General features: G+C 37.6%; 1 pseudogene across 1 annotated transcript; it reads left to right on the top strand.

The window, feature by feature from the left end:
- Positions 1 to 5,704: 5,704 nt before the first annotated feature.
- On the top strand, positions 5,705 to 7,600 carry LOC309806281 (T-complex protein 1 subunit zeta-like; annotated as a pseudogene). Its single transcript has one exon. The product of its transcript is annotated as a T-complex protein 1 subunit zeta-like (transcript).
- The last annotated feature ends 8,248 nt before the right edge of the window (positions 7,601 to 15,848 follow it).

Below are 15,848 nucleotides of genomic sequence, written 5' to 3'. Positions count from 1 at the left end.
ACCCTGTTACCCCAGGCTTCCCTCAGTCACCGGCATGACTGTGACTTTCCCATCACCTTACAGGGCTCAGTTTAAATAGGACCTACACACCTTTCCTGACCCGCTTTCTAAAATAGATCCTTCCATCATTCCCTACACAGCACCCTACACACACCTTTCTTAACAATTAACAATAAGCTGTAATTGTTTTGTTCACATATCAATGTGTCTGTTTGTTGGCTTGCTCCCCAAAAATATGCAAGCTACATTAGCATGTTTACTTTCACTACTAATGTGAGGTATTATTAAGGGCTCATTTTATATCAATGGAATGAATGAATGAGTATTAAAGTCTCTAGCACAGTGCCTGATTTTCAGTAGATATTCCATAAACCCAAGTTTTCCTCTCAGAGCCTACAGTCTGTTTGGGTGCATGGACACAAGGAAATATAATTCTACACAAGACAGAGTAGCATGCTAATTTAGATACCAAAAAACAAGAGCTGGTGGTGAAGATTATATTCAAGGAGGTCTCAGGGACTGGCAGGAGAGGCCACAAGCACATTTCAGGATCTCTGGAAACAGAGGGAAGTCACACCAAAGTTCATGCCCACCTGCTCTGCCCCATTTGACCTTTGAGGTTGACAGTTAAAATAGAGATGACCAGAAATCAGAACAAACGGACCAACAAGCACCTACAAAAATGTTAAGATTTGAAAACTCCTTAGCATAGTGAATCCTAGGCTGTGCTCTCACCATTCCAGGGCTCCCACCATTTTAGTTTGGTTTATATTTCCCTCATTTCTTTCCAAAAAGGAATTAAGGCAAGGTGGCTTAAAATGCCCTCACTCACAAGATGCTCTGTCCTTAGAAATGTCATCTAAAGATATATTTCAGGTCTTTTCCCCAAAGTGGCTGGAGGAGAGCATAGAGTCTGCCCCTGACATGCATCAGTGGGGAAGGATAGATAGGATCCACTCCAGGCTGCAGGACACCCCAAGGAGCCCTGAAGCATCCCCTGCACACAAATTAGCAACTGATTGTTTCTGCTTCCCACTCCCTCTTCTTCTGGAGTGAGACTGTGCACCTTCCCTAATCCCAATAAAGTTGAGGCAAAGCCTGTGGAAACAGATAAGGTTAGAGGAAGCTGGAGATGGCAGAAGGGCTGTGCCTTTTTTTAATCTGACTCTACCAGTGCCTGCCTAGTGAGGCCCCAGAGATCTCTTTAAGGCCTGTCTGACTAGAAGCACACTTATTCCAGAACTGCCCATGTCTTCCAGCTGTGTTGACAGCTTCTACACATCCTAGCTGGGCTGTCCGGAGGCTGGCTGTCATCACTCACTTGGGCTGTTCTTTATCCAAACCTTTTTTTTTTTTTTTTTTGGAAGAGTTTTGTTTTGTTTTCTTTTATTTATCATTTGGGCAGTTGAAAAGGCAGGAAAACAGAAACACAACTAAAATACTTTATCTTACATTTTACTGAAAAAAGAAATATTAGAAACCAGTTCTAATACCAGTAATATTTTATTTCTTTTGGCTCTTGAAGCTACTGAGTTTGTTTCTCTGATGCCTTCCATCAGAGCTCTCTGCTACCTTCCATCAGAGCTCTCTGCTGGCATTTATACATATCCAGTCTAGGCATCCAAAATTCTCCCAGTTTTGCTCACTTCTCATTTAACTACCTCATCAGTGACTCATTCTCTAATTCTCACCTTTCCATTCTCTCAGCAAAAAAAGTGGCTCAAGGAAGAAAGAAATAATAGACTGGGAGTCTAAAAACTTTGTTGACTATCTCTTGGGAATGGGCCTCAGATGCCTTCAACAGGTGCCCTAAAGAACACTTTAGTGTCTGCATGACTGTCACTGAAGGATTTTTAGGCTGCCTGTGTGCTCCTGGGGATAGGATTGAGCCAATCAGCAGAAGCTCCTCGAAGCAGATTTGGGCTATTCTAACAGCCAGCTGCCTCATAAGACAACACTTGTCCCAAAGATGGTCAAGAGCTTGCTAGAGCAGTGGTTCCTGAGTTTTGATGCCTATTGAAATCTCTAGGAAGTTTTAAAAAAATATACAGATGCCTACTGTGATACCCTACTTCAGACACAGAATAAGATTCTGGGAGTTGGAGGCAAGAACACAGAACCTTGTGTGAGAGAGAACACAGATTTAAGGCCATCCTCTCTCACTTACTAAGGAGTTAACCAAAACTCAGAGCTTTGGTTGTTTTATTAGTAAAATGAAGCTAGCCATACCAACTTTACAGAGTTGCTGTAAGAGGCAGTAATGAGTTACATGTGCTCAATGAAATAGCTAACTCAGTTGATGGAATTCACATTCAGATGCTACTGGGAATGAGTCAGAAGCCTGACAACATCTGTAGATTTAACAAAGGTCCCCAAAAAACAATGGTCCTATATTTGTCTAACCCCGTCACAGCTAAGGAACGGATTTTCAAGTCAGGTACAGCACTTTACAATTAATAAGGCATATTCATACATGTGGTCTCATTTGGATTTTGGTCCTTACAACAGCCGTGAAAGGTGGGAAAGATAATATTATGCTAACTTTACACAGGCAAGAAAACTGAACATTTAGAAGAGCTAAGTAACTTTTACAAGGTCACACCACTAGTCATCCAGAGATCTAGGGTGAGAAAGAACTTACACCTCCTAACTCCTGTTCAGGTGCCTTTATCTCCATTACCCCAAGCTTTGTTAGCAGTTAATAGTTTCAGAGGCTTATTTCTTGTCTTCCTAAGTAAACAAGAGACTAGAAACTATATTTTATGGTTCTTTTTGCCTCCCATCCTGCTGGACAGTGTTTTACATACAGTGGAAGCCCAATTAATATATGTTACTGGAATTAATTCACAGATTGGGTTTGGAAGAGAATAGTACTCTTCCATCAGGATAACCCACAACTTGGGACTTGGGACTTTATCTCACCTCCCTCTATATCTCCAGGGCTCTTGATTCTAAGGTTGGTTTAAATCTCTTCTTTTTTTACACTGTTCTCATCTCAAGGTCTGTTCATTTTTCCACTATAACATTTTCTAGGTGTCCCCCATCTCCAGAGTCGTGTCCCTAGAAGCTCTTACCATTCTTCTCCATCTCCCTGGTCAGGTAAAAGGATATGGAACAGATCTGAGTTTGAATCCCTAATCTTCTCTCATTAAGTTAATTTGGGGCAAATTACTTAGCTGTTTTAAACCTCAATTTTCTCATCTGTGAAATAATACGTACATACCAAGGTGGTTATGAAGATTAAGAAAGATAATGGACCAGTGTGCCTGACAAAAGTCAGTGCACAATAATTGTTATCAGTTATTTCTTCCTTTCTTCTGGTGACTTCTCCCTGGAAATTCTTCTAAGCTGTAAAAACCACACACACACAATCCTCAAGTACAATTTTTATTTTATCACTTACCTACTCAGATCTTTCCTTCAGCATCTCCTAAGCAATATTCCCCTCAAGTTCAATCTTTAGAGCAACACTGTCCAATACAAATATAATTAATGCAGGCCACAAATGTAATATATATGTAATTTTGTATTGAAATATTTGTAAGTATATTTTCTAATAGCCACATTAAAGGAAAATAATAACAGGTGTGATTAATTTTTATTATTTGTTTTATTTAACATAATATATCTAAAATACTATCATTTTAACATGTAATAATATGAAATTATTAATGATATATTTTACATTATTTTTATACTAAGTATTCAAATGCAGGTGTGTATTTTACACTCACAGCATATCTCCATTCAAACTAGCCATATTTCAAGTGATTAATAGCCAAATGTGACTACTGGCCATCACATTGGACAGCGTAGCCTAAATCTCAGTTTAACCTTCGCCCACCAACTGCTTCCCTTTGCTAATGACCCTGATTTCACAGTCTTATCAAACGTTGCTCAGACACTTATCAAAAACACTCATCTGCCTGACATGATGCTATACATAGAAAATCCTAAAGAAAATCCTGAAGACGCTGCCAGAAAACTACTGGAGCTCATCAATGGATTCAGTAAATTTGCTAGATACAAAATTAATACACAAAAATCTGTTTCATTTCTATACATAAACAAAAAATATCAGAAAGAGAAATTAAGGAAACAATCCCATTTACCATCACATTGAAAAGAATAAAATACCTAGGAATAAACTTACCAAAGGAGGTAAAAGACCTGTACTCCAAAAACTATAAGATGCTGATGAAAGAAATTAAAGACAATACAGATAGAAAGATATATTGTGTTCTTGAATTGGAAGAATCAATATTGTTAAAATGACTATACTACCCAAAGCAACCTACAGATTCAATGAAATCCCCATCAAATTACCAATCGCATTTTTCACAGAACTGGAACAAAAATAATTTTAATTTGTATAGAAACACGAAAGACCCCAAATAGCCAAAGCAATCTTGAGAAAGAAGAATGGAGCTGGAGGAATCACACTCCCTGACTTCAGACTGTGCTACAAAGCTACAGAAATCAAAGCAGTACGGTACTGGCACAAAAACTGACATATAGATCAATGGAACAGGATAGAAAGCCCAGAGATAAACCCACGCACATATGGTCACCTTATCTTTGATAAAGGAGGCAAGAATATACAATGCAGGAAAGAGAGTCTCTTCAATAAGTGGTGCTGGGAACACTGGACAGCTACATGTGAAAGAATGAAATTAAAACATTCTCTAACACCGTATACAAAAATAAACTCAAAATGTATTAAAGAACTAAATGTAAGACTGGATATTATAAAACTCCTAGAGGAAAACATAGAACACTCTTTGATATAAATTGCAGCAATATCTTTCGGGATCCTTCTCCTAGAGTAATGGAAATAAAAACCAAAATAAACAAATGAGACCTAATTAAACTTAAAAGCTTTTGCACAACAAAGGAAACCATAAACAAAATGAAAAGACAACACACAGAATGGGAAAAAATATTTGAAAACGATGTGATCAGCAAGGGATTAATTTCCAAAATATACAAACAGCTCATACAGTTTAATATCAAAACAGACAGACAACCCAATCAAAAAATGGGCAGAAGACCTAAATAGACATTTCTCCAAACAAGACAAACAGATGACCAACAGGCACATGAAAAGATCCTCAATATCACTAATAGAGAAATGGAAATCAAAACTACAATGAGGTATCACCTCACATGGATCAGAATGGCCTTCATTGCAAAGTCTATAAATGGGACTTCCCTTGTGGTCCAGTGACTAAGACTCCATGCTCCCAATGCAGGGCGCCCAGGTTTGATTCCTGGTCAGGGAACTAGATCCCACATGCCACAACTAAGAGTTTGCATGCTGCAACTAAGTTCACATGCAGCAACTAAGAGTTCACATGCCACAACGAACAGTTCGCATGTCGCAACTAAAGATCCCACATGCCACAACTAAAAGAACCCGTGTGCCACAACAAAGATCTAAGATCCCACGTGACACAGCTAAGACCCAGTGCAGCCAAATAAATAAATTTTTTTAAGTCTGTAAATAATAAATGTTGGAGAGGGTGTGGAGAAAAGGGAACCCTCCTACACTTTTGGTGGGAATGTAAATTGGTGCAGCCACTATGGAAAACAATATGGAGGGTCCTTAAAAAACTAAAAATAGAGCTACTGTATGATTCTGCAATCACACTCCTGGGCATATATCTGGAGAAAACTCTAATTCAAAAAGATACATGCAGGCTCTGGGCTTTCCTGACGCTGGGTTCCCTCATTTTCTTCTGCTGGGTCAGCTATGGCGGCCGTGAAGACCTTGAATCCCAAGGCTGAGGTGGCCCGAGCCCAGGCGGCGTTGGTGGTCAACATCAGCATGGCCCGGGGGCTGGAGGATGTGCTGAGGACCAACTTGGGGCCTAAGGGCACCATGAAGATGCTTGTTTCTAGTGCTGGAGACATCAAGCTCACTCAAGATGGAAATGTGCTGCTTCATGAAATGCAAATTCAACACCCAACAGCCTCCTTAATAGCCAAAGTAGCAACAGCCCAGGATGACATAACTGGTGATGGTACCACTTCCAACGTCCTAATTATTGGAGAGCTCCTGAAGCAGGCGGATCTCTACATTTCTGAAGGTCTTCATCCCAGAATAATTACAGAAGGATTTGAAGCTGCAAAGGAAAAGGCACTTCAGTTTTTGGAACAAGTCAAAGTAAGCAAAGAGATGGACAGGGAAACACTTATAGATGTGGCCAGAACATCTCTACATACTAAAGTTCATGCTGAACTTGCTGATGTCTTAACAGAGGCTGTAGTGGACTCCATTTTAGCCATTAAAAAACAAGATGAACCTATTGACCTCTTCATGGTTGAGATCATGGAGATGAAACATAAATCTGAAACTGATACAAGTTTGATCAGAGGTCTTGTTTTGGACCATGGGGCACGGCATCCTGATATGAAAAAGAGAGTAGAAGATGTGTACATCCTCACATGCAACGTGTCATTAGAATATGAAAAAACAGAAGTGAATTCTGGCTTTTTTTTACAAGAGTGCAGAGGAGAGAGAGAAACTAGTGAGAGCTGAAAGAAAATTCATTGAAGACAGAGTTAAAAAAATAATAGACCTGAAAAAGAAAGTCTGTGGTGATTCAGATAAAGGATTTGTTGTTATTAATCAAAAGGGAATTGACCCCTTTTCCTTAGATGCTCTTGCAAAAGAAGGCATAGTAGCTCTGCGCAGAGCTAAAAGGAGAAATATGGAAAGGCTGACTCTTGCTTGTGGTGGGGTAGCCCTAAATTCTCTTGATGACCTAAATCCTGATTGTTTGGTACATGCAGGACTTGTCTATGAATATACATTGGGAGAAGAGAAGTTCACCTTTATTGAGAACTGTAACAATCCTCGATCGGTCACATTATTGATCAAAGGACCAAATAAGCACACACTTACTCAAATCAAAGATGCAATAAGAGATGGCTTGAGGGCTGTTAAAAATGCTATTGATGATGGCTGTGTAGTTCCAGGTGCTGGTGCAGTGGAAGTGGCAATGGCAGAAGCCCTGATTAAATACAAGCCCAGTGTAAAGGGCAGGGCCCAACTTGGAGTTCAAGCATTTGCTGATGCATTGCTCATTATTCCCAAGGTTCTTGCTCAGAACTCTGGTTTTGACCTTCAGGAAACACTAGTTAAAGTTAAAGCAGAGCATTCAGAATCAGGTCAACTTGTGGGTGTAGACTTGAACACAGGTGAGCCAATGGTAGCAGCAGAAGTAGGCGTATGGGATAACTATTGTGTAAAGAAACAGCTTCTTCATTCCTGCACTGTGATTGCCACCAACATTCTCCTGGTTGATGAGATCATGAGAGCTGGAATGTCTTCTCTAAAAGGATGAATTGAAGCTTCCCTTGTATCATCTGAATCATGAAGATTCTACAAAGTGATCCTAAGAATATAGCTATGGAATTTTTGTCCAAGCTTCAAATGATTTTCAAAGGATTTTCTTTTCCCATATAAAAAAAGGAGAGAACACTGGCATCTGTTCAGATTCTGAAGTTCTGAAATTATAATTACAATATTTTTTAAATTGCACTGTAGTGTACACATACAGGCCATACTTACCAATAAACAGGATGTTTTGCTTTAGCTTCAGTGATATAAAAAAAAAAGATACATGCACCCCAATGTTCATAGCAGCACTATTTACAATAGCCAAGACATGGAAGCAACCTAAATGTCCACCAACAGACAAATGGATAAAGAAGATGTGGTATATACATACACTGGAATATTAACTCAGCCATAGAAAAGAATGAAATAATGCGATTTGCAGCAACGTGGATAGATCTAGAGATTATCATATTAAGGGAAGTAAATCAGACAGAGAAGGACAAATACTGTATTGTGTCACTTACATGTGGAATCTAAAAAATGAGACAAATGAACTTATTTACAGAATAGAGATAGACTCACAGATGTGGAGAGCAAACTTGTGGTTGCCAGGGGGGATAGCGGGGTGGGGGGACAGACAAATTAGGAGTTTGAGATTAACATATACACACTGCTATGTATAGGATAGGTGAGCAACAGAGACCTGCTGGTAGCACAGGGAACAGTAGTCAATGTCTTGCAGTAACCTATAATGGAAAATAATCTGAAAAAGAATATATATATACATATATATATATATATATATATATATATACACACCCATATATATTCATAACTGAATCACTTTGCTGTATACTTGAAACTAGCACAACACTGTAGATTAGCTATACTTCAATTTAAAAAACACTCATCTGCCACATTCTCCCTTTGTTACCTAAACAAATATATAAATCCTTCACCCATCTGGAAGGCTCTTCATCCTTCCACCCATACTTTTTCAGAACCTCGAATGCTGGACAGCTCTTCCAGGGATGCTGCCTCTGCCTAATTCCACCTGTGCGTGAGGTCACAGACTGAGAAGAGAGGTCTGTTGATTACAAGGCAAAGTGATCTTGGCAATGAATAAGGGCTGTAAAGTGAGGCAGGCCTGTGTTTATGTTCATGCCTAGGCTCTGCCACTAACTGCCCTTGATGGATAGGAGCAGGGGTGGTGCTAAGACCAGTAGCTGTCAGTACTTTATATGTTCATGGACCAAGCCACAAATAGCAATAATTATACTCTAGTTTAGCCCAAGAAACTCATACTTGAGAATGCTTCTTTCATAGACTCCATGGAGTGACGGTTGTCTTGTGACATTGGGGCATAGGGCTATCACTACAATATTAGCTTGTAAGTGTTAGTACCATCAAAAAGCAGCCAGAGATCAAGGCAGCTGTTGCTCATCCTTGCCAAACCAGCCAGCCACATCAACACTGGTTCCCTTTTTAAATTAAGAAATTAATATTTATACTTTAGTCAACTTGTTTTTGCTAAACATCACCAAATTGCCTCATGGGGCTATTGGCATGCAGGTGGGAAGATTTTTGGCAGGAAGTTATTAATTCCAAATCTGAGTAGTCTTTCATTTCCTCAGTATGAAGTTTATCAATAATGTCTCCATAACCTGGCAAGTGCTGCCTCTTTTAAACAGTATCACTTTGAAGAAATAAGCAATGATAGGTAGAAACCAAGAGAAGAAAACTTAGTTAAGCATTTAATAGTCCAGTCAATATTTTCTAAGTAATCTATCCTTTCCCTTTTTAGATTAGATATAAGTGCCACCCAAGTTGCAAATTCTGGTTAAAGTGGAAACTCCCCCAGGCTTCTTGGAAAAGTACTGACTATCACAACCCCATGTTCTTTTGAAATTATTATTATGATATATTATTTAGAAACACCATTGTTAAAACCCATTACTTTTAACTGATTAATGATTAATCCATTCTTAATCATTTAATTATATGAGAGAGAGAGAGGTGTACAATTTTTAGTTTGCTCATATTTAATTGAAAGAACTTTCTCAAAACACACATTATCAGAGAGAAAAAGCCAGTTACCAGGAAGAGTCCCTGATGAATCAGAGAGTAATATCTAGAAACACTATATCTGTTCAGTTCAGGAAACTTTATATTTAAAAGAGGAACAAATCATATCCCAACCAACTGTGATCATGAATTTCTACTAGGAAGAAGTACAGAGAGCTTTTATTTATCTTCTTAACCATGGAAGCATATTAGCGAGTGCTTCTTATATGGAATCTGTGAACAGATTTGGATGCATGGGTAATATCTCTTGAGCATGTTTGATTTAGGAAAACAAATACCATCCATGGACAAAGTGGCCCAGAGGAGGTGGCTAAGGATAATGCCAAAGAGCTCTGAATCTCCATCCAGGAATCTGCACAAGGATACTCTTAGAAATGGGAACTAAGGAAAACTCTACATCTTTGCCTGCAGCTGTGACATTTTCCAGAATAAAGGCAGTGACACTAACAAAGTGTTGACTCCTGATTTTCCTGTGCATGATGAGAGCTAACTCCATGGTTAATTTGGAAAGTCAGATCAGATTTTTTGGTTTATGGTCTGATAAAAGGAAGATTAATGTTCATATCCAAAAGTTTCTTCATTGATTCTCATTATATTTCTGTAATAAGCCTTGGTGTGTTTGTGAGTCTGGAATTTCTACACAGCTGCACAGTGGGAATCAAGTAGCTATTACTAAAGAAAGACTTTTGCAAAGATAACACGAAGGGCAAGGCAGTATCCAGTGGCATGCTGAAGTCTCCTGCTGTTTGTGGAAATTAGAGTAATGCTTAGGAATCATATGAGTAAAACAATTAGAGGAGGAGATACAAATAGTACTGCATAACAGGAAAGAAGTTTCAAAAACTGTGGAAGGAACCAGAGGTTTGTAAAATAAAGTCTGACTGCAGAAACTCAATTTTTATTATTTACTTTGATGACTGCTGTTTTTGTTCCTGAACAACCAACACAGAATATTAGGAAAATATTATGATTTTGAAAATTTCAGTACTCACATTAAATTATTTTTGTGTTATCTAAAAATACCTTTAAAGGGAAAAATCCAAAAATCCTTGGAAATAGAAGATTTCTATAAACTGCTTATTTTTTAATAGACTTTCTTCCTAAAGGGGAAACTATAAATGAATATAATTAGAAGGAAAAATACCTTTGCCTGACAAAAATGAAATCTTCTTACTGAGACTTTCATGTCTATTATTACTAAGGTAACTCAATCAATTAAAATTTGGGTAATATTCCTGAACTTATTAATAAAATATGAGAGGAGGCAAGGGTTTAAGTTAAGGGTGAGAAAAATTGGGAATCAAGAAGTAAGTGGGTTACAACAACTCTCTCCTTTGCTTTTTACATTACAGATAAGAATTCTCAGAGCTTAGCAGTTTTGAAATGAAAAAGAAACTAATGAGATTCTGAGTACTCAGGTGAAAGATATTTTATAGGACAATAATCTGAGGTTTAGTGTTATGACATAAATTTTGCTACTTCATTTCTAGAATAAATAAAACTGATGGCAGCAGTTGTACCCTGAGTTTTAAAAATTCTAGTACATAATCATATTTTTCTGACAACTTTATGAAATTTGTCATCAAATCTTATTGATCTATGTCACCTCAGGCTTCAAATTAAGTGAGAACACAGTAAATAACATTACTTTAATGGAAAAAATAAATATGATGATGACTTTATAGTGGGAAGAACACATAGAAATAGAACTTGTGCAGCACAAAAACAAGTAAATGTGCTAACTGTAAGGCTGAAAATTCCCTTACAATGCTTTTTCATTTATAACTTGTTCTATTATGCCTCTAGAGTACATATCTCGGGCTTCCCTGATAGCGCAGTGGTTGAGAGTCCACCTGCCGATGCAGGGGACATGGGTTCGTGCCCCGGCCTGGGAAGATCCCACATGCCGTGGAGCGGCTGGGCCCGTGAGCCATGGCCACTGGGCCTGCACGTCTGGAGCCTGTGCTCCGCAACGGGAGAGGCCACAACAGTGAGAGGCCCGTGTACCGCAAAAAAAAAAAAAAAAAAAGAGTACATATCTCAGAGGCCTGTAATGGTATTATCCTAATTCCAGGGACAATTAGAAGAGGCAAAATAAGTTACCTAAAGATGGAATTTCGAAATGTTTAATTTTGCTTTTTTACTATTGAACTTGTAGCTGAAATTTCATGTCTTTGTAAGATTCATCTCTTTATATTTGCATATTCTTTGATTCTTGTGGAAAGGACAAAAGAAAGTTGCTGAATGTGAGAAAAATAGAGTAAGGTAAGTAAATATGGTGAACTCCCTTCATATTCTTATCAAAAAATGTGAATACTAATGTATATCAGCTTTGCTATCAGTGTGTGTTATCTGAATAGCAAATATTTCAATAAGTCCTCCACATGTTAAAGAAAATACTCTATAAGAATTAAAAATATAAGAAACAGAGAAAAGGAACCTTAAACTCATCATCAGTTTTGGCTTAAGTCAAACAAAAGTATTCAGAGCATTATTGTGTATTATAAGGCTTTAAATGAAGTAACATTAAGAAAATCCTAAGAATATAAAGAAAATACTTTGTGGCATATTATAGTGTACATGTGTATTGTTATAGTGAATTTGTGAAATTTTCTCCTCCAGAATGGTAGTAAAAAATAAGCATAGGGCCTCCCTGGTGGCGCAGTGGTTGAGAGTCCGCCTGCCGATGCAGGGGATACGGGTTTGTGCCCCGGTCTGGGAGGATCCCATATGCCGCGGAGCGGCTGGGCCCGTGAGCCATGGCCGCTGGGCCTGCGCATCCGGAGCCTGTGCTCCGCAACGGGAGAGGCCACAACAGTGAGAGGCCCGCATACCGCAAAAAGAAAAAAAAAAAAAAAGCATAGATTGACCTCATAATGGTGAGAATCTTGGTAATCACAGATTTTTAAGAATATCATTTTTTTTCTCATTTTATTGTGCTTTGAGTAGTGTCCAAGAAGATATGTTTTACCAGTAATAACATCTTGGCATTTATATAATACTTTAGAAGTTATAGAATGCAGTCAACCAAGTGACCTTATTTGATACCAAAGCACCCTGGGAAATACTTATTTCCACCCTCCTTTGTCTGAAGAAAGAAACGTAGACTGAATGGTTAAGTGTCTTTCCAAGGTCACTACCTAGTGAGTAGTGGGACTGCAACTTGAACTTGAGTCTTCTTGCTCCATTCATGTGCTCCTACCACTACTCTACAATATCTCCATTGAAAAGATGAAATATTACTATGGAGACCAAAAGAAAGAGAGGATGCATCAGAGGCTCCAGCAGTGGTTGAACCATTAGCTGAAGTATAGCTGGACCTCATAAAGCAAACATGTATATTGAAAGAAGTTGAAAATATCTATTTATCCAAGTGTTTTCATTCTTTACTGCTTTCTTATAGGTTGTTGCACTGTCATTTTTAAAGTATTAAACTTAGCTACCTAGGTGCCCATGAATAAATTTTGACAGACAATAGGGAAAGTCCCTATTGTAAGAGCGGTAAGTACATGCTACTTAAAATGTAGTGTGATTGGCATTTTGTGCATATTTAGATTATACAAATTTGAAATACTGTGACACAGAAAATATTAATGAAGTTACTTTATAAACAAAATTGCATATAATAAAAATCTATATTTAAAAAATCTAGAACCACACAATTTCAAATTTAGCAAGCCAAGTGAATTACAAGCTTATTATGCTGTCACCAAATGGCATCAATAATTGATATACTTTGCCAGAATCATGTGAACCATATTCCTGTATGTATTAAAACTTAGGTAGATAATTCTGGTGACTATTTTTGGTTGTTATTTTAACATTCACTGTTATGATTATGTGCTTCTTTTTAATATACTATAACAATGTTTCTCATCATTAATCAAATCATGGTGTTAGTGCAAAAAACAAACCCCCAAGACAAATCACTTTGGAAGAAAGGTCAGATATGCTAAAACACTTTAAAGAAGGACAAACAAGTGCTAAGAAACAACAAACTGCTGTTTAGGAGAGAGAGCTCTAATAAATAATAGATAATTCTACATCTAGATATATAAAAGCAGCTCTGAAGGAGGAGGAGGAGGAGTAGAGGATAAGGAAGAAGAGAAGGAAAATGCAGAGGACAAAGAAAAACAATATGGGAGGAAGATGGAAAGAAAAAGAAGAAAAGAAGGGAGAAGGAAGAGGAAGAAAGGAAATAAGGGAGAAATGCCATAATGGTTGTAGATTTCTGTGCTCTGACAATGGGCTCTCCTTCTTTAAACTTATTAATTTGGGAAAATTAGCCTTGTATTATTCAAATCGTGTATTATGCAAAGTCTATAAGAACACGCCACTCATAAAATATGATCTCCCTTTATAAAATAATTCTCAGATTCAGCACTATGGATAGTTCATCCACAGAAAGATTTAATCCTCATGTGATAGACTCAAGGAAAGAATGAAACTTAAAGGTCATCTGCGCCAACCAACTTTTGGGCAGTATATGCAACCTCCTCTGAAAGATACCCCAAAAGTGACCAAAGTGATCCAGAATCTAGAGGTGTATTGAAAGCCTTTGAATTTGAAAAGTACTTTCATTTGCATAAGCTCTTTTAATCTTCACAATTATTCTGCTCAGACATAATTACATTAATTTTACAATGAGAAAACTAAGGTCCAAAGAGTTCATATTGGTTGCTTGTGGATACAAAACTAGCTAGAAAAAGACCAGGTTTTCTGACACTCAACTCAATACTTAGCTTCTATCAACTAAATAATTCCACTTCACTGTCTAAGACATTTATAAAATTTCTTTAAAATTCCATTTTACGCCTAAACCTTAAGTAGTAGACAAATATTTTGGAAAGTATATGGATAAGCTCTCTTCCAGCTTACCATCCTCTAACCAGGATAGTTAATTAAATCACCTGACACTGAGAAGCAGTTTTCGGCCATACAGAGCTAGCCCAATGCCCTCCTTTCTCAAAAAGGAAACAGTTCCAGAGAGGTGAAGAAATTTTTTTCTGTGTCATCACATGACTGTTTCCTTACAGAATGTAAGAATTCTAAATAGTCTTCCATACCTAATGTGATAGATTGAGGAAGAGATCTAAGAAGATACTTCCATAAGAAGATACTTCCAGTTAATAGCACTCCAGATACAGAAATGAGAGCTCATTTCTTTTTCCAACTCATTCTCAACCACAACATCCTCTTGATGAGTAGTGTTTAAAAGAAGAAACCCAAGAAATTGTTCAGGTTTTTAAAATACTCGAAGTCTTAAAGCCATAGAGAGTTTGCCTGGTTGAGTGAGAAACTGAGCCCCACTGAGCCATATTATTAGGGCCAAAGGTTCTCCTTACAGGATTTTTCTGTGACAGCCAATCTAAGCTCACTTAATTAATGCTGTTTACATTCTAGGTGGATTTTTTCAAAGCGAAAATAGATTTAGTCTGATGATTTTCTTTTAAATTCTAATAGCATTCACTTCTATATAAGTACCAGTGCTGAAAAGTGTTAATCAAGGGATATGAACCTAGTCTGAGCCCATCACTGTCAAATCTCTGTTCATGGAAGCAGCTGGAGTTAGGGTGCACAAAGTACACATTCCTTCCTTGCTGAAAGTGTCTAATTCCAGTGCCTGATATAAAGTGTGTGCTTAGTAATTTTTTTATTCTTGCTTACACAGTTTTATTCACAACTTTATCTGTTTTAATATACATATATATATATATATATATATATATATATATATATATATATATAGAGAGAGAGAGAGAGAGAGAGAGAGAGAGAGAGAGAGAGAGAGAGATAGTTATAGATTGGTAGGAATGACCAGGAATTTGTAGACTAAAGGAAAAGAGGTAGTCAAAGAAGAAAGAAATGAAGATTATTTAGTTATTTATACATATAGCCTTATCCCATTAAAGTTTTAAGATTGCCAGGAGGAATGTGAAAAGGATGATTCAAAATAACAGAAAAGAAAGAAGGAAAAAATGAGGGAAACAAAAAGAGATAGAGGATCAGAAAATAAATAAAGAGAGAAAGACAATGTGATCTAGCCAATAAATTAACCATTTATTAAGGGACTCTTATTTGCTAGGTACTGAATACCCTACCTTCTTATCTCTACAGATATATGTGTTCTCGTTTTGCACAAGAGGCCAGTGGAGTTGGGCACAGGGCCACAGAACTGTAAAGTTTTGGGAGTTGGGATTTGCCTATGTGCTTTCCACCATTCCACTATTACCAAAGCTTTTAGGAAAGTAAAGACGTGGTTGGAAAAAAAGAAGTAAAAGAGGAAGGACAGGGAGATACTTCGTTCTCTATTTATGCCCCTTTTGCTTCCAGATGGTCATTTCAGTCCAATGGTCATGTAGGGACGCAAAAGTCCCCATCAGACGCCCTGAAAAAAACAGTAGCTGTTCAAGTCCAT

This window comes from Mesoplodon mirus (assembly GCF_964341445.2).
Source record: "Mesoplodon mirus genome assembly, chromosome: 6".
NCBI lineage: Eukaryota > Metazoa > Chordata > Mammalia > Artiodactyla > Ziphiidae > Mesoplodon > Mesoplodon mirus.
Note: the sequence above shows the minus strand (reverse complement) of the source record. Positions and strands in the feature narration are given on the sequence as shown.